General features: G+C 41.2%; 1 pseudogene; it reads left to right on the top strand.

Annotated features, from left to right (window-relative positions):
• Positions 1–404: 404 nt before the first annotated feature.
• On the top strand, positions 405–522 carry LOC124799872 (annotated as a pseudogene).
• Positions 523–19,567: the final 19,045 nt, after the last annotated feature.

Here is a 19,567-nt window from a genome sequence, read left to right as displayed (position 1 = left end):
TCTGAACACTTTCGCACTATTCCATGGATTACACTAGTCAAAGACAGTTGGGGTGCACTAATTCCTTCCTGTGGGGTATGGGGTGGCGGCACGAAGGGCATCCGGCCACCCGTTCAACTAACATTGACGCATCTGATTAACCACGCAGACCCTGCGTATCCGCGGGAAAAACGGCACAAACTAAAGAAAGAAAGAAAGAAAGTGATGATGATTGAAAAAATGGAACTTGGAACATAACTTTCCATTCTTCTTTTGCTGAACTTTGATGAGATAATAATAACTGGTGTAACACAAGAGTGAGGCAGTTTGGACATATTTCAACGATGAAGTGAGTGTGTATGATAAAATAAATGACATAGATCTTATATGTTTTAAGTAATTTCCCATCTTCTCGTCATAGAGTTGCCAACGGCCTTGTCGCAGTGGTAATACCGGTTCCCGTCAGATCACCGGAGTTAAGCGCTGTCGGGCTGGTCTAGTACATGGATGGGTGACCATCCGGTCTGCCGAGCGCTGTTGGCATGTGGGGTGCACTCAACCCTTGTGAGGCAAACTGAGTAGCTACTTGACTGAGAAGTAGCGGCTCCGATCTTGTAAACTGACATACGGCCAGGAGAATGGTCTGCTGACCACATGCCCTCCATATCCTCATCCAGTGACGCTGAGGATGACACGGCGGCCGGTCAGTACTGTTGGGCCTTCCTGGTCTGCTCGGTAGGAGTTTAGTTTAGTTTCCTCTTAGTGGTATGTGAATGATGCATGTACAAGTTGGTGCAGCAGGATGTTGGACTATATGTGCGAGTATCTTGCGACTTTCAACTCGAATTAATAATGTTTTGCTGGGAGTGTTTACTCGTTTCTAGTTGGGCTGCCTGATTGGCTGATATTTGATATTTCAGTAATGAGATGCTTTTGATGACTTTTCCGTTATTCTCTTGTACTCTTGTCCTGGCCATGCTTCTACTCTTTATTTTTATTGTCTCTTCCTGAGCACTCATTTTCTATTGTTATTTTAGCAACATATGATGTATGTAGGAATCGTTTATCCTGTGTGTATATTACAAATAGGTACTGAACTGTGCCTCTGAACATATGGGTAACACGCGTCATGTCAGCAGTAGATTTTATGATCATGAAACAATTTAGTTCTGTGTTGGTTGTAGGATTAAGAGATGAGGAACATCTTGTTCATTCATTGATAATGAGAAGTGCTTGCAGAGTGCAGAGGTCATTTCTTGATTGCGTTAGTCTAGCTATGAGTGCTGAGGAGGTTGCACTTAAAATATTTTGTCAGGAACTACATTGTATTATGTTGGCATGATTATAATGGACTATTCCCAGGAAGGAGAATAATTTATGAAAACACTGCTGGAGATGAAACTTTTAGAACCAAAAGATCGCGGGGCAGTATCACATTTCTAACCATAAGAATTTTAGAGAATAATTGCGAAACGACTTCCTGTGTGAGGTATTATAATAAATTACATTGTTTTAATCTTCTTGTTAATGAGTGTGTGTAACTGCTCCTTGTTAGACATAATAATCTCCATATTAGTTGATATGCGAGTGATGTAATAGTCTCATACACTAATTAACACTTTGTTATTGTGAGTTCATATTGAGTGTAATGTGCCAGGAAGTTTTATGTTGTGTATGTCTTTGTCTCATTGACGTAAACTGATTAGAACATTAAACGATAGGTTGTTACAGTAGCTGGAGAACGAAATTCTGATAATGGATGTGGAATGTGGAGTATGAGCACAGCTGCAATGGTTTTCTATTTTTGAAACGTAAGTAATTATTTTTGATGAAGCAGAAGTTCCGTTGCGTTGTGAGGATTACATGTTGAAGTTCGCAGTTTCTAGGAAAGCACTGAGCCTGTCACGATGTAGTTTATTTTGAGCAGATGAATGTGCCTGCCAGAGCAAGTTTGTTATTGTGAGTTCATATTGAGTGCAATGTGCCAGGAAGTTTTATGTTGTGTATGTCTTTGTCTCATTGACGTAAACTGATTAGAACATTAAACGATAGGCTGTTCCAGTAATTTAAGACTTGTGATGAGGTGTTGTCTTTTATTTAGAGATTGTTTGATTGTCTGTTGCCATTAGTAGAGACGACATGGTGGAGAAAAGCCCCTGTCAGCAGCAGGTAATAAAAAGGGTTAAATCATTGTCAACAGTGTGATACGATGAAAGAGTTTCGACCACGACCAATGAGGCTGACAAGAGGAGTAAGGATGGAAAGTAAACGACTGCCCAGTTTACCACAAAACGTTACGAAGGCATACAGCAGGTATTGGTCGAAGGTAATGCGAGTAAGCCGACACCCCTGGTTCAAGGTTGAGTGAGAATAGATTAATGATGCTGTATTACTATGGATATGGTTGAATATTCTAATTTATATGGTTTATAGATGAAGATCTAAGGCAAGATGAACAGTTAGGTTATAATTATTCTGCCAATGCTATGTGTATTTTTGTTATATTTCAGAGAACCAGACGACCATAACGAATGGCTAATATAATTTGTAAATGATACTGCCATAGGATTAATTAAGGTGTCATATTGGTGTCTTTTGAGGTATTCCTCGGACGGCCCTTCAAAGGATTATGATTTAAGCAGGTAGAGACGATGAAGAGAAGGTGATACAGCAAACCTGAAGTAGTCTGTGGAGCCCACTGGAGCGTTGTGGATGTTGAGGGAATTACCAAGAAGTTTGAAGATGTGGTTGTGGTAGGTTTGTTTAGTCAGTGGAGCTTGATTTTATGTGGTCTTATACTTCCTGAATCAAGATGTCCGTGTCTGTACTGGCAGGTATCTCGCTGTAAAACGTGTGGAATTCATGTAGAGCAGGTAATGACATAAAAGTGGATAGTCGATTGTGGAACAGAAGTTTTCTTGACCCTCTCCATTTTCACCGTAGTTGATGAGAAACGTACGAGGTAGTGTATGAATGATGACTGTATGTTGATTTACGGCTACATACATTCTTAGTGTACGACTCTTCATTTTTGTTGCTTCCTGTCTATGTGAATAAGATAACCATCAGTTTGACGTACAGTTTGTATCTGTTCATTGTGTGGGCAGTTAGCGCTCGCACTTTGTTACGAAATTTTGTTGAGAGGCAGACCATAGCATACCATTCCTTTTCAGTGTACTGTAAGATATAGCCCGTTGTGCAAATGATTTGAGGATGACTATATCGAGTCTGAGAACGAGCACTTCTGGAGGCGACGGGTGGCAGCCATTTATCTGAGGCCATTGTCCTTCTGCCCCACGGGGCCCTGATTAGCGGCAGGCTCACAGCAACAAGGCCGACGCGGAGAAAACGTTCACCTTCCCTGAGCTACAGGAGAGCTAATCTGCAGATCTCTCTATATGTACCTGTCTTTGGTCAGGTAACTGACTGCGTCCACCGCTACACTCCTACCATGGGGACAATACACCAGCTACTGACGGCGCGCACAGAAGTGTTTTTCACCTGCTCAACAACGCAAGAGTGCATGGGAAACCAGTGCCCGTGGGTCCGTGGAAACGATTCGTTGCCATTGGCGGTGATGCTGTTGGAATGAGGCATTGGAGGTCGTGATGCGTAGCCCGTACGTGTTTGTTTATTTTTGGTAGCGTGAAATCGGTTTGCAGGTGACATCTATACTGGTGGACATTGTGCTTCTTGACATATCTCTGGTGACTCTATATATTCTTGGTATAATGTAGAAGTGGAAGGACGCTCATGGAGAACAGTCTTGTCTGGTGGGCACAGTTTTGTAACATTGTCAGGTAACTTGAAATGGGACTCGAAGTTTCCCTTGATGGTCAGAATGAAATGTGATGTAGACATCTCACTGTGTGAGATGCTTATTAGAAAGTAGCTGCCAGTAGTCACCCATGAACGTTAGGCATTCCTGGGAGCCGTGAAATGTAGATGAGGTGACATTACTTCCAAAATTGTGTAGGGGAGCACCGCAGCAACCACGTAAACATTGTTGATTGCCTGTTATTGCGAGAAAACAGGGACTCTACCATGGACGTTGTTGTCAATTTGAGTGAGACGTAAGATTACCAAGGTCTAGTAGAAATCAGTCAACGGAATGGTGGAAGATAGAGGAGAGACAACTCTTTGAGGAATGGAGATGGCACCAGTGTAGTTGAACCAGATGGACAGCAGTTAAGCATCTTTTATCAGTGTTATTACTTCTATCCTCCGCCCATCCTGCAACTATCTTCAGAAGAGGTATTCTCTGTTATGGTGGCACACACAGTTATCCAGAACTTTACGCTCCCAAGTGTAACAAGTGGAGTGTGACGAATAAGTTAAGAGCACGTGCCTCAATCTAAAATTAGTGACACGTTGCTTGTTCTTATATCGTTAATTATGTCTTATTGGTCATGAACATCATAACATCATAACGATGCCTCTATTTTACTAGTGTTAGGTATTATATTTTTAATTTTTTTACGGTTCCGTACCTAAATCGCTAAAAACGAAATCCTTATAGGTTCACTTCGTTGGCCATCTTTCAGTCAGTCTGTCTGTCCGACTGTCAACAACCATTTTCCTCAGGAATAGGTAGGCGAATCAAATTGGAATTTATGTCACATACTAACCTCTACAGTCCGTTGACTATGTAAAAAATTGAAGTTTCTAACTCAATGCAATCAAAAGAGATGCCCATTTGGGCCACATAGTTCGATACTCCAAAACTCGCTCATCAAAACCTATAGGATACTTTCCATTGACCTGGAATCATGAAGTTTTTTAACAGTGCATCTAACGGAAAAAATTCGAAACGTGTTAATTTGTAATTATATCGCACAAAAATATATTTTTTGACATTTGTTGTCTGTATTTCTGTCCGATCCTTACGACCTCTCTTCTGAGGAATGGGTTGACGTAGCAAGTTGACATTTATGCTACATGCTAAGATCTATATTCTCTTAGCGGTGCAATAAATGCAAGTTTGTAAGTCAATTAAATCAAAAGATACGACCTATTATGTCACATTACTGATGCTCTTAAACTCTCTCAACAAAACCTATAGGACGCCTCCTGTTGACCCAGAGTCATGGAGTTTTTCCAAGAAGCTAGGTTTCACAGTACAAGCAAAGAAAATAATTCGAAAAATATTCATTACCTGACACCTCATTTCCTGTTTCCTTCTATATGTGTATTTATACCTTATGTTGTCATTTGACCCTGTTACTTGTTTCTTGAGTGTCATGCTTGGAAATGGCATTCATCCAATATCATTTTAGTTGTGTTCTATCTTTTCGTGTCACTGCTGTTAGACGAACAGTTCCATTTTCTTACTAAGGTTCACGAGAGAATACTGTGCATAAACTATACTGATGTAGCCCGCCCGGCTAGCTGTGCGGTCTAGCGCGCTACTTCCCGAGAGGGAAGGCATGCCGGTCCCCAGCAGGAAAGCGCCTGGCGGGTTAGTGCCGAGGTCGGGTGTGCCGGCCAGCCTATGGATGGTTTTTAAGGCGGTTTTCCATCTACCATGGCGAATGCGGGCTGGTTCCCCTTATTCCGCCTCAGTTACACTACATCGGCGATTGCTGCGCAAACACTGTCTCTACATACGCGTACACCATAATTACTTTACCATGCAATCATTTCGGTTACACTGTCTTGGTATGTGATGTTCCCCGGGGGGGGGGGGGGGGGGGGGGGGGGCGGCACTGGTCGGCGCCGAACCGCACAATAACCCTGGGGTGGACTGCTGTGGCTTGTTGTGGCTGGTGAATCACTGAGGGCTACGGCGGGACGAAGCTTCTCCGTCGTTTCTAGGTCCCTGGTTCAATACACAACACTAATGTACAGAGTTAATGTTTCAATATTTTACTGAGTGTTCTTTTATCCATTACAGCTACACAATATTAGTTTGCTGTAAACACAGAAATATACACACTTGTTTAGATTTTTATGTCAGCTATGATAAGGTCTGTTGCTCATCACTTCAGTCACTAGTTTCTTAATTATGCTCAAAGATAGGTGATTAACAGCACTTAAATCTTAATTGGATTGCTGATTAGTGCTAGCTGATTTGTCAGCCAGTATACCTAATTTGAATTTGTAATTGCGTTGTTGCTACATGTTGTATGTATATAAATATTATCATTTTATTGTCTCCTTTATAAGTCTTCTTGTGGAGAAAAAGCTCTCTTGGCTGACTTTTTTTTCACATTCGGAGTAAGCCAACGGTCTTGCCGCAGTGATGACACCTTTTCCCGAAGTGAAGCGCTGTCGGGCTGGACTGGCACTTGGGTGGGTCACCGTCCAGGTCTGCCGAGTGCTGTTGGCAAGCGGGGTGCACTCAGCCCTTGTGAGGCCAATGGAGGAGCTACTTGATTGAGAAGCGCGCTATCAGTCACGGAAACTGACAACGGGCAGGAGAACAGTGCACTGACAACATGTTCCTCCATATCCGCATCCGGTGACATCTAAGGTCTGAGGATGACACGGCGGCCGGTCGCGGCAACAGCCACTGGCTGATGTTTTCAGATGGCACTTTGGGTACGGTCGCCAATGTGGTAAACATAAATGTTCCTTGGAACGTGTTTCGGCGCATTTTCTGTCTCGATCAGTGAGAACACATGCTTTTCTCTTGTTACAAAATCGCTTCTTTCACTGGAGTTTCTTTACTTGAGAACTTCTTAGCATTTATTTAAAATCAGTACTTTCTTCAGCTATCGAGCATAATGATAAAGATATAAGTTGATTACTTGGAATAAGAAGATTGATGATTTCACGTGGTAAACCTTGTGTAAAAGTGAAGTAAAGTCTGTTGATTCCCAGTTATCAGCTTCACAGATTAACTCTTAGTCTTAGTGTATTTTGCATCTATACGATTACGGGATTTGAAGTTGTTTCTTTGTTTTTGGTATAGGAACCATTGCGAACCCGACCGCCACATGTGCATAAAGTAAAGATATCGCGTGCACAGGCTTTCCAAATGAGTGAGACAGATAGTGGTTGTATGCAGAACGGACCTGAATTCGTACAGTAGCTGTCGAATGTAGTGGTAGTTAAAGAATTTATAAATTTTAATGGGATGGCTTTGACATTCACTTATGTCACTCCGTGGCACAACCTTTCGCTCCTGTGTGGTTCAGCAGTGATGGAGAAAGGACTACTCGTTTCTGATAGACCTTGAGCGTGTCAATGCAAGATTATTCGCCTCTTGAATAGACTCCCAACTTCCCGCTTATATCATTAGCTTTCCCTTGCAATTTTATTTAGTATTGGTTATCATGCTAATATGGAACTATATAATTTCGCTATTGGCTTGATATTAGGTTAAGTGTTTCATTTGAGTTGTACTAAACCACCAGGCTTAATCAGGACTGCTTTTCAAACGTTCCCTCTCGCCATGAACTCCCGCATTCTACAATTGATCCCCGAAAAAATAAAAAAAATTACATCTAATCGAATTCAGAATTACATTTAATCAGACTTCCATGCATAAATGGCGTTTATATGACGTGCATTACGGTTCCGTGTAGTCGAACCATATTATAGGGACCTAAACGTTGTGCAATAAAATATTTTGCAAGCACAGTGACCATGAGTGAGGGGAAATTTACGTAAACTACACTGAAGAGCCAAAGAAACTGATACACCTGCCTAATTTCATGTAGCGCCCCCCCCCCCCCCCCCCCCCCCCAGCACGCAGAAGTGCCACAAGACGATTTGGCATAGATTCGACTAATGCCTGAAGTAGTGCTGGACGGAACTGACACCCTTAATACTGCAGGGCTGTCCATAAACCCGTAAGAGTACGAGCGAGCGGAGATCTCTTCTGAACAGCACGTTGCAAGGCATCCCGGATATGCTTAATAACGTTCATGTCTGGGGAGCCTGGTGGCCAGCGGAAGTGATTAAACTCAGAAGCGTGTTCCTGGAGCCACTCTGTAGCAGTTATGGAAGTGTGGAGTGTCGCATTATTCTGCTGGAATTTTTCAAGTCCATTGGAATGCACAGTGGACATGAATGGATGCACGTTGATCAGACAGGCTGCTTACGTACGTGTCACCTGTCAGAGTCGTATCTAGACGTATCAGGGGTCCCATATCACTCCAACTGCGTACGCCTCACACCATTACAGAGCCTCCACAAGATTGAACAATCCCCTGCTGACATGCAGGATCCATGGATTCGTGAGGCTGTGTCCACATTCGTACATGTCCATCCGCTCGACACAGTTTGCAACGAGACTCATCCGACCAGGCAACATGCTTCCAGTCATCAACAGTCCAGTATAGGTGTTGACGGGCCCAGGCGAGCCGTAAAGTCTTGAGTCGTGTAGTCATCAAGGGTACATGAGTGGGCCTTCGGCTCTGAAAGCCCTTGTCGATGGTGTTTCGTTGAATTGTTCTCAAGCTGACACTTTTTGACGGCCCAGCATTGAAATGTGCAGCAATTTGCGGAAGGGCTGCACTTCTCTCACGTTGAACGATTCTCTTCAATCGTCGTTGGACCCGTGCTTGCAGTATCTTTTTTCGGCCGCAGCGATGTCGGAGATTTGATGTTTTACCAGATTCCTTATAATCACGGTACACTCGTGAAATGGTCGTACGGGAACATTCCCATTTCGTTGCTGCCGCTCATGCGCCGACTGTAACACCACGTTCAAACTCACTTAAATCTTGATAACCTTGCTTTTTAGCAGCAGTATCCAATCTAATAACTGCGTCGGACACGTGTTGTCTCATATAGGCTTTGCATGCTTAAATATCCCTGTATTTGAATACGCATGCCTATACCAGTTTCTTTGGAGTTTCAGTTTATTTGCTTCTTCCCTTCTTTACCCCAGGGCAGCGCTTCAAAGTCCATGGTTACATGGCAGCTAGCATTACTACTCCTGCGTAATAATATCAGTACTCCAGCATTAATTACCTAATTTAGAGCAAGATCAGAGTTAAACAAAACTAATAATGAGCTCGCATTTCATATTTCCTGCCATAATAAAACAGAGAAGACAATTGCACTTGACGATTCCAGCCAAAAATGAGTAGTAAGCTTGCAATCTTGCCAAAAAGATTGCTTGGACATTACTGTCTTTTGGACTTCGATAGTATTTCTTCCCGGTCAGTACCACACACGTCTTTGCGACCTTCGTCAAATTGCTGGCACCATTTCACTATGGTTGGGTGTGACATTCCATTTGGTCGACATTCCGCCAGAATTTCACAGCGAATCTATCAAATTCAGACTTTTGCTTAGAGGAATCATACTGTACCACGTGCTTCTACTTGGAGTACATTTCCAGGTGCTGCGCAATTTCACTCGCACACTGTGATGCATCTGTTAACCGTACTGCAGGCAACCCAGGACATGCACTCCATCTGACAATGTGCCGTCCTCGTTACTCAATTGTTTTATTGTGGGCCGACTTTCTGAAGTACCTATGTGCATCAGCCACGACGGGGATGGTTGCAGAGAACAACTGATGACACCGAGGATAAAGAAAGGAAAAATTAACATAGAAAGGAAAACTAGAAAATTAATGAACACGACATACATCAGTTTATCTTCAAAAATGTTGATAGCATGTTGGCGGTCAACAACTGTGTTTCAAAACTTGTCATTCTAATGCCAGCTATGTGGATTTCAGTTGAGTCAGCATGTGCCAGTAGATCACATACAGGTGACATATACAGGGTGTTACAAAAAGGTACGGCCAAACTTTCAGGAAACATTCCTCACACACAAATAAAGAAAATATGTTATGTGGACATGTGTCCGGAAACGCTTAATTTCCATGTTAGAGCTCATTTTAGTTTCGTCCACCTACGCTCAATGCAGCACGTTATCATGATTTAATACGGGATACTCTACCTGTGCTGCTAGAACATGTGCCTTTACAAGTACGACACAACATGTGGTTCATGCGCGGTGGAGCTCCTGCACATTTCAGTCGAAGTGTTCGTACGCTTCTCAACAACAGATTCGGTGACCTATGGATTGGTAGTGGCGGACCAATTCCATGGCCTCCACGCTCTTCTGACCTCAACCCTCTTGACTTTCATTTATGGGGGCATTTGAAAGCTCTTGTTTACGCAACCCCGGTACCAAATGTAGAGACTCTTCGTGCTCGTATTGTGGACGGCTGTGATACAATACGCCATTCTCCAGGGCTGTATCAGCGCATCAGGGATTCCATGCGACAGAGGGTGGATGCATGTATCCTCGCTAACGGAGGACATTTTGAACATTTCCTATAACAAAGTGTTTGAAGTCACGCTGGTACGTTCTGTTGCTGTGTGTTTCAATTCCATGATTAATGTGATTTGAAGAGAGGTAATAAAATGAGCTCTAACATGGAATGTAAGCGTTTCCGGACACATGTCCACATAACATATTTTCTTTCTTTGTGTGTGAGGAATGTTTCCTGAAAGTTTGGCCGTACCTTTTTGTAGCACCCTGTATAAAAGGGGGCGCATGCACATCGCTTTAGCTGAGAAAAAGCACTCTGGTTCATGGAACAAGCAGGGCAGGTATAAGCGAAGTACTAATCTACTGCCGGCTTCTCTAGGAGGAAGCATGACCAGGTGTCATACAGAACTTTTTGTGAAAAAGACAATTGTATGGAGAGGAAAAGTGATGCAGATTATTCATGTTTTGGATTTGCAGGTCTTGTATCTCTTGTATTTAGCAGTTAAAATTATTGGATATAGGTTCCGCCTTTTACTCAAAACACTGTTTTTCCTTGTTCTCAAAGACCTTTCAGCACCTCTCTGTCAGCATCAGTGGGTTTTACTTATTGGACAACTGTAAAAATGAACATATTTTAATTTGTAACTGATCTAACAGAAGAGGTCTAAAGACAGTTTTTGTTGTTACCTTGATTTTAAATGATGTGGTTTTGCGGGACCATCTGTCTGGTGTTCTGCACTGATAAGTTGTCATCTGCTAACCAGCCGATGTAAATGTGAATTTTATCACCGAGTTAACCCATCCCTTGATTTTTTAAAAAACGTGATTTTGGTGTGGCAATATGTTTTGTATTTATATTTGTTATTACTTACGGTTTCTAGTGACTGATCCTTCTTCCTTCTGGTTCCGAGGGCACTGCACACACATATTAAACGTACTTTGTGTATTTTCGGTTTTTCAATCACCGCCGGCCGCTGTGGCGCTTCAGTCCGGAACTGCGCTGCTGCTACGGTCGTAGGTTCGAATCCTGCCTCGGGCGTGGATATGTGTGGTGTCCTTAGGTTAGTTAGGTTTAAGTAGTTGTAAGTCAATGGGACTGATGACCTCAGATGTTAAGTCCCATAGTGCTTAGAGCCATTTGAACATTTTTTTTTTTTTTTTTTGTTGCTGTCACCTTTTCATTTCGCAAAGCGCGGTGCATACAATGTTGTTGCGTGTCCTAACCCCGTCGGTGTTCATTTGTTCTCTAGTGAGGTTGGCCCGGAATTTGAATTTTGCAACATTTGCCGTTCAGTTCGCATACGAAGAACATGCTGGAACTTTTAAAAAAAAAAAAAAAATACTGAGGACACCTTCGAGCCCTAAAACGTAACAGCACCCATAGCACGTTTCCTGACCACCTAATAGCCCATAACCACGTTTCAAATACAATAGGAAAACACTTAAAAATACTGAAATCCAGCCAGAGCCTATACCACCAACTAACAATAGAAGATAACTTCCAAATACAGAGGGCAGTAGCAAAAGGCCACCAAGTTTTAAATGAACAACTACTCAGTAAAGGCACCTTTTTTAAAACATTAAAGGAACATTACAGAAAAGGCAACACAAACAGCTATAAGAGCTTACACACACACACACACACACACACACACACACACACACACACACACACACACACACACGCACGCACACACAAAAATTCAAATTCCGTGCCAAACTCACTAGGGAACAAATGAACGCGGACGGGTTTAGGAGACACAACAACATCGTTTACACCACGTTCTGCGAATTGATAAGGCTACTGCAAAACCGAAAATATGCAAAGTACATTCAATATGTGTGTGCAGAGCCCTCGGAACGAGAAAGAAGAAGCATCAGTCACAACCAAATACGAGTAAGAATAAATACAAACACAAAGCATATTGCCACACTAAAGCACGTTTTAAAAAAATCAAGGGTTAGGTTAACTCGCTGATGAAATTTACATTTACGTCGTTTGGTTTGCAGATGACAACTTACCAGTGCAGAGCACCATACAGATGGTCCTGGAAAATCAAAGTAAGAACAGAAACGAACAAAAACTATCTTTAGACATAATTCTGTTAGATCAGCTACAACCTAAAATAGGTTCACTTTTACAGTTGACCAATAAACAAAACCCACGGATGATGACGTAAGGGGGCTGAAACATGTTTGGATAACAAGAGAAAACAATGTGTTGGATAAGAGGCAGAACCCACATCCAATAATTTTAGTGCAGATTACTTAATCGAGTAACAGAATGACTCTTTCCGATTAGGTTGTAGTTGGTGCGGAAGACTATTGTATTTCCTGGTCGGTGAACTGCGCTTTCATACTATGATTCCTCCGCTAATCGCACCTGCCATTTGACATTACATGGAAGAAGCCTCCCACTCTCATGGGCTTTCAGAAAAATAACGATGATGATGGATGAAAACATCACGCTTTGCTGATGCTCAAAATGTGATTTTTTACCTTGAAAACAGGTTACGTGACCTGTGCAAAATGACAAACTTCACGTGTTTTGTACTTTTTTTCGGTTAATACGTACAGTTTTTCCGCGTTATTTTCTTTGTGCATATAATTTTCTTTTGCACTTACAGTTAAAAACGCTATAGATATCATTTATTGGTGCCACTACCAGTACATGGACACTAATTTCGTAAAACATAATGTTTATGTTTGTATTTTGCGTACAGCTGCATATAAAGTTTATGATGATGCTGATAATAACTTCATTTGAAAGGTAAATATCTGCTATGCAAGACTTATCAGAAATGTTATGAATAAAAAGTAGTTAATAATAAATACACAGCTGCCCTTATGTTTTAACAGTGCCTGAGAGTGTTGCAAAAGCTGATGTTCTTCCTATACGCTACTGACGATCCAAAATGAGCTAGGGACGGTTGCCTGCTTTAGCAATAGTATAAACAGAAAAAGAAAGATCACGAAACCTGGTTTCACTGAACGATGAGTCCGTTTTGCAGATAGTAAAACGAGGAAAAAAATCATTTAAATAAGTCAAAAATTTAGGTCACTGAACACACACATATCTCTGATTCATAGTCACGTACTTCTTTTCGCTTCTCTTACGTCTTATGACGCTGTATTAGATTTGCTACTAATTCACATTGTTGGGAAGTTAATCTGTGCTCTAACTAACTAATTTTTAATGTCTTAATTCTTGACGTAAGGTTAAAGTCTCAATAATTAAAGACCAATTTTCGAAGTAATTGTATTTTATGTATTCTCGTTTCTGTTACACTTGCTTTCAATTTCTTGGTGGTGATCAACTTTAACGTTCATTCCCTAACAGTCGTCTACAGAAAATATTAGAAACAAAGAGCGCAAAATATTTGAGCAGATGTCACTATGCAGTGTGCACAAACCTTTGTAATGCAAATATCGAATAAGGCACACCTGCATTTCATGTGTTTGTTACAGACTTGGAGGGGTTCAGGAAAACGTTTAGGAATCCCTGATCTATGTTTCAACAGTTTTAAAAGTTTCTTCTTCAGAAACATAATTCCACTGATACACTTGCAAGACATCATGATACAAATCCGCATAACAAATGCAGTATGAGCAAAAGGCAAAGGTGGCACATTCAACAGTCTAGCTTATAATGAGTGGCAGTACTAAAAATATATTTACAGATACTCGATAGATGTAATTAGATGCCTGTCATGTGTTCATGCGCACCGTCTACCTAAATACCAAATTATGTGTTGGTACACGCTGACAAATTGCAGCAAATAGTGCGTCACAGGTCGTTCTCGAGGAAACAATTATCAACATTTTATTTTTGTTCTTACAAAGCTCCATTACAAAATCTTGATCTTACACAGATGTAATTGTAGTCAACTGCCGAGTATTCTTCCAGGTTGTACGACCGTCGTCCATGGAACTCTTCTGTCCCTGACGTTTCGTCCAAAGCTACGTTGGACATATTCGGAGGTGCTCCTGGGTGTGCTGAGTCTTGCCGACTCAGTTGGTAACACAATACCTGTGGCGTCATACTCGTATTATGTTTGCGCTAGCCCAGGGTTCTGTCCCCTTAACGCTTCTACTATTCTTATTTATGCAACCACCTATCCATACAAAACATCATCTAAATTAGTGTATGCATAATGGATTAAAATAAAAAAAGTTTTTATTAAAATAGCTATTATGACAGCAGCAAGTACACCCGCAACTAGTCACTGCTTTGAACATCACAGCGTCATAATACCATGGTCGACAGCGGATTACTGCGCTTATGAAATCAAGTTGTTACATAAATAACAAAATGTAGTTGCATTATAAAGTTGTGACAACGTAAAAGTTACAAACAATAATTATGTTCACCAATGAGCAATATCTTGCCAGTGACATCCAAAGCGGCTGCTGCTTGCTCACTGCTGAGTGTCGTGTCCGTTTGCAATGCTATTGTAAATATAATACTGCCATTAATCTGTATATTTTAAAATTTTTTTTGTTCCATAATAATTTTGAAAAATTAAGAAAATACTATAACGAGAGTAAGCTTTTGTTAAGTGTAGATTATCTATTTAAAATAACCTCTTTGACGTAGATGGAATAAATGTATTGAAACATATTCTGTAAATTATTAGATAATATGTCAAGTACAACTGTAATTAATTATGTCAGTTTTGTATTTATATGCTGTTATGCAACTCTAGGTGGTTCATACTTAGGTTTTTTGTAAGCAGAAGTGTAAATTGAAAAGGTGTAGGGATCATAGGTGGAACGGAACTCCGTTCTGTGGTGGAATGGAAAAGGTGGTGGGGCGCGCAAGTGAGATTTGGCGCACAGGTGGCTCATCAAGTCGGTAGCTGCCCTGCAAGTGGTGAACACGCTTTACGTTGGTCAAGCACTAGAGGCCCCGAATTTATCTGAAAGACTGGGTTTTTGGCCTCAGATGTGTTCTACATGATTGGCGCAGTACGGCAATAAATTAATAGCTCAGAAATTTGCAATTTTATCGTCGCCACCAAGAGGAAGACAGAGCTATGTATATCAAGAGCCGTACCTGCGCAATGTTACTACAAAACAGCACCGCCTCATGCCACCTTCGACATCAGTAACAGGCAAAGTACTTTATTTAGAAGTGTATCACAGTATGAACCATCCATCTTCAATTAGTGGAATATAAGTGTTAAGTGTACCTCTGTGTTTAACCGTGATTTTCCTATGTCATTTACCTCAGTAGGGTCCTTACCTAAACGAATTTATTTCGAGTATCCTGATGTTTATTGAAGCTTGAATAATAGTAAATTACTGGCAAGAGTACTGTTTTGGTAGTAAATTCTGAAAATCATTATTAAATACTAAAGTTTGCACGTATCAGTTTAAGGGCCACCGCTTTGCGTGACCACGAGGATAAGTTTTTTCGATAGTATTTCTGAAAGAAAAGTAACATAATTGTTTAACTGCAACAATCTTAACAGTAATTGTTCGTGTTTGCTTCTCCATGTCAAAGAAAGCCAGACAAATATTGGTGTTAGTAAAGTTAACAAATAACAGTCCTAAAGAAATGAAACATAGTCGTGTTAAATAATAGTTTTGGTCATATGAATGACAGCTATAAGTTTAATATTTTTTTGTATCCTTGTTGAAACATATGTGTGTCTTCTTTAAATAATTACTGAAGTATAGTGATAAATTCCATATGTAACAGAAAGTGGGATTAATAGTACTTACTGCCAAGTGACCATAGTAAGTGAAAGTAGTGTCGAAAATTGACTTCATCTTTTTGTGTAGACACTGTGCCCGATTTGGGCTGGCAGCCGTTTTATTAAGCGAAACAGTTTATTGTTATAACAGGCTTTGTCTGATAAAAGGTTTCCAAAAGTAATTATTCTCACTGCTTTTCCCCCAAATTGTATGATTCGGAGAAAAATAGTTCGATACTTTACCGTTGGGTTGAACACGGTTAAAATCTCTCTCCGAGAGTCGATGGTTTGGAGTGTTAGTACTGCGTAATTTTGTGGTGGTGTTCCTGCCGGTACTTCTTACACTGTTCTGACATTCCGAATCGCGAGTCTTCCGTCTTTACGGTGGCAGAACTTAAACGTTCTGGTACCGTATTGACGAGAACGCGAAAGTACCGTTGCACGTTAAACAATTGTCTGCTGTGCTTATGAAAATTACAAAATCTATGGAAAAGTTAGGATGCTAATGAAAACTTTGACAGTACCGTAATATTTAGCGAACTATTAACACGTATGGTCATCAGATGACTACTGCGCTGAATCATTGAATCATATTATCCCCTCAAGGAGGAAAACAACTATTATACTTACGACTGTTCATTCACCAGTTTTTCAGGCTCTGTTATGTTACTTTTATAACTTTTCATTCGTCAGGGATATCCATTTTCATTTCGTTAGGTGCTAAGTGCAAAATTTTCGCTGTATCTACAATGCTGCCAGCTACATGTGTAGTGCTACGTAAATATTGGCCAAATGCTGTCTTATTTTTTGGGGCGATATGTTGTTTATACCTAGTTGCAAAACCACGACTAGTTTGGTCAATAGAAATACGATCACACATTCCACACTTCAGTCCTTACAGGCCAGATATTTCACACTTTCTGTTATTTTTCATCTTTTTTATCTGTTTATGTCTTAATTTGTACCGCAGTTGGCCAGGTGTCCGTAACGCGACATTGTCATGCTTGGGAAATGCATATCATAATCTTTCGGTCATACGACCGTAATACTTCAATGTAACACACTTTTTACCTGTACGTCAAGTCATAACATGCTTATTTTTTCTATTTATTGTAATAAGAGTCAGCGCGCATGAACACATAATAAATTTGTAAGTGTAGAATTTTATGGGCTATAAATGCAGACGGCGCGCACGAATACATGTTTCGGAGCTGATGGCCTCTATTGGTTCTCTGTGAACACAATTTATTGTAATACTGACCTTCAGCGTAATCTTGGCTGTTGAATGTAACATTTCTTTATTACGGTCATGTCACATCTGTCTTGTGGACCTGTATCATGTAGAAGTCATGCAAAGGTATCAGTGGAATTATGCTCTATCAAACAACCTTATTCGAAATTTGCGTCACACTATACAATACTGTATATTGCCAACGGTTGTAGTATTTTTCATTCTTTGTACTTAGCAATATAGCAGGCACTGGTCTCCGAATGAACATTAACTTTCGAAACTAATCACCACAACGAAATTGTACGCAACTGACAGAAACGCCAATAAATAATAATCTAATTTAAGTTGCTGGTCCACTTACCAACAAAATGTTGAAATTACATAAACAAATGTTTGTTTTTTGAAATTCTTTAAAATTTGCCTTGAGTAGAACGCAGAATTTATTACGTGTTGTCTACAATAATGTATGTACGGGTAGCTGTTCCAAGAATTGATATTTCGGGAAAGCTGAAAAAATATTTTTAGGACAATATTTCGCTCTAAAGCATTAATATCAAAATAGACTTTTAATGTTTTTTCTTTTAGTTCCGGTATTTTACTTTTTGATCGAAGTGGTAGGCCAGTGTGATAGCGTAGAACCGGGGAAGGTGGGCAAGTTTCTGTCAATCACGAAGCGTGGGGCATCTTTCGTTGATTTTAAGAGGTCCAGGCGCAGAGGCAGAGGGGGCCACATTTTATCTCCTCTTTTTGCCCAAGGTGAGAGTCCATGACAGTACCACCTCAAATAATAAGATTTCTAGTTTATCTGGTTTTTTTTCGTAACAATGGGTAACTGTAATCACCATTTGAAAGGTTACTGCTATGGACGTGCATAACTGGACATATTATGTTATATTTAGTATTCGAAACAACAGTGATGAAAAAAAAACAGCTTTACCAAGAAGGAGTCCGCCCCTGGTAGCTGCGTGGTCACCGCGAAGGAATGTCCTACCTAACGGCCCGGGTTCGATTCCCGGCTGGTTCGGGGATTTTCTCCACTCAGGGACTGGGTGTTGCGTTGTCCTTATCATCATCATTTTATCCCCACCGACACGCAAGACACCGAAGTGGCGTCAACTCGAAAGACTTGCACCAGGCGACCGGTATAACCGACGGGAGGCCCTAGACACACGGCATTCCCATTCTACCAAGAAGGAGTTGTGCGACATAAACGAAAGTTGGTAGGCATGTTTGTACATCTGAAAGATAATGTATATTTAAATTTTACGCTCATGGCATAAGAGTGGCTTTAGTAGCTCCACTATGACGATGCAAATCAAATTTGCTTCGAATACACGCTGTAACGGTTGTGAGTGTTAGTTACCTTTGAGACCGGACACGGTGAGTTAATGTTAGTCAAGAATGTTTTTAAGGTGACAATGAATCCATTACCAATACGTCACTTATTTTGGACGTGGTCTTGTAATAGGGGTAAGAGAAACTGGATGTTAGTTCTGAAAATAACGCAGAAAATCTTGGCAGGAATGTAGCCTCTGCAAATGACTGCTGGCAGCGGTGGTCACTAGAATGGACGGTCGCGATGTCGGGGCTCCGGACGGCCTCTACGCATTTCCGAGAGGGAAGACCATCGTGTTCGACGTAAGGGTGCGGCGCATCGCACTGAATCACCAGCAGCACTTTGAGCAGTAGTCTGACAGCAGTGACAACGAACCGTTACAAATCGGTTACTCCAAGGACTCCTCCGAGCTAGACGCCCTGTAGCGTGCATTCCCTTGACCCCAAACTACCGCCATTTGCAACTGCAGTGGTGTCAAGAGAGAGCTTATCGGAGGGCAGGATGGAGATGTCTTTTCTGATGAAAGCTTGTTATGCCTCGGCGCCAGTGATGGCTATGTTTTGGTTAGAAGCAACCTGTCTAGGTGCTAGACACACTGGACCTATACCTGAATGTATGGTCTGGGGCGTGATTTCGTATGACAACAGGAACACTCTAGTGGTTATCCCATGATGCTTGACTGCAAATGTGGACATCAGTCTGGTGATTCGACCTGTTATACCGCCACTCATCTGCAGCATTCCAGCGGCTGTTTTTCAACAGCATAACGATTGCCCACATACCGCTGTTGTAACCCAACATTCTCTACAGAGTGTCGGCATGTTGCCTTGGCCTGCTCAGTCACCAGACCTGTCTTCAATCGAGCACATATGGGACAAATCGAACGACAACTCCAGCGTCAAACAGAAACACTATTGCCTGTCCTTGTATTGACTGACCAACTGCAACAGCTGTGCAACTGCATCCTACAAACTGATATCCGGCAAATGTGAAACACATATCATTCACGTTTACGTGAACACATTCAACGTTCTGGCTGTTTTATCGGTCATTAATGTATCAGCGTTTCACTTTTCGAATGGCGTATCCCGCGCTTACATTAACCAGTCATCTTGCAGTACATTACCTAGTGTTGCAATT

Source organism: Schistocerca piceifrons, chromosome 5 (assembly GCF_021461385.2).
Source record: "Schistocerca piceifrons isolate TAMUIC-IGC-003096 chromosome 5, iqSchPice1.1, whole genome shotgun sequence".
Taxonomy (NCBI): domain Eukaryota; kingdom Metazoa; phylum Arthropoda; class Insecta; order Orthoptera; family Acrididae; genus Schistocerca; species Schistocerca piceifrons.
This window is presented reverse-complemented; position numbering and strand designations above follow the sequence as displayed.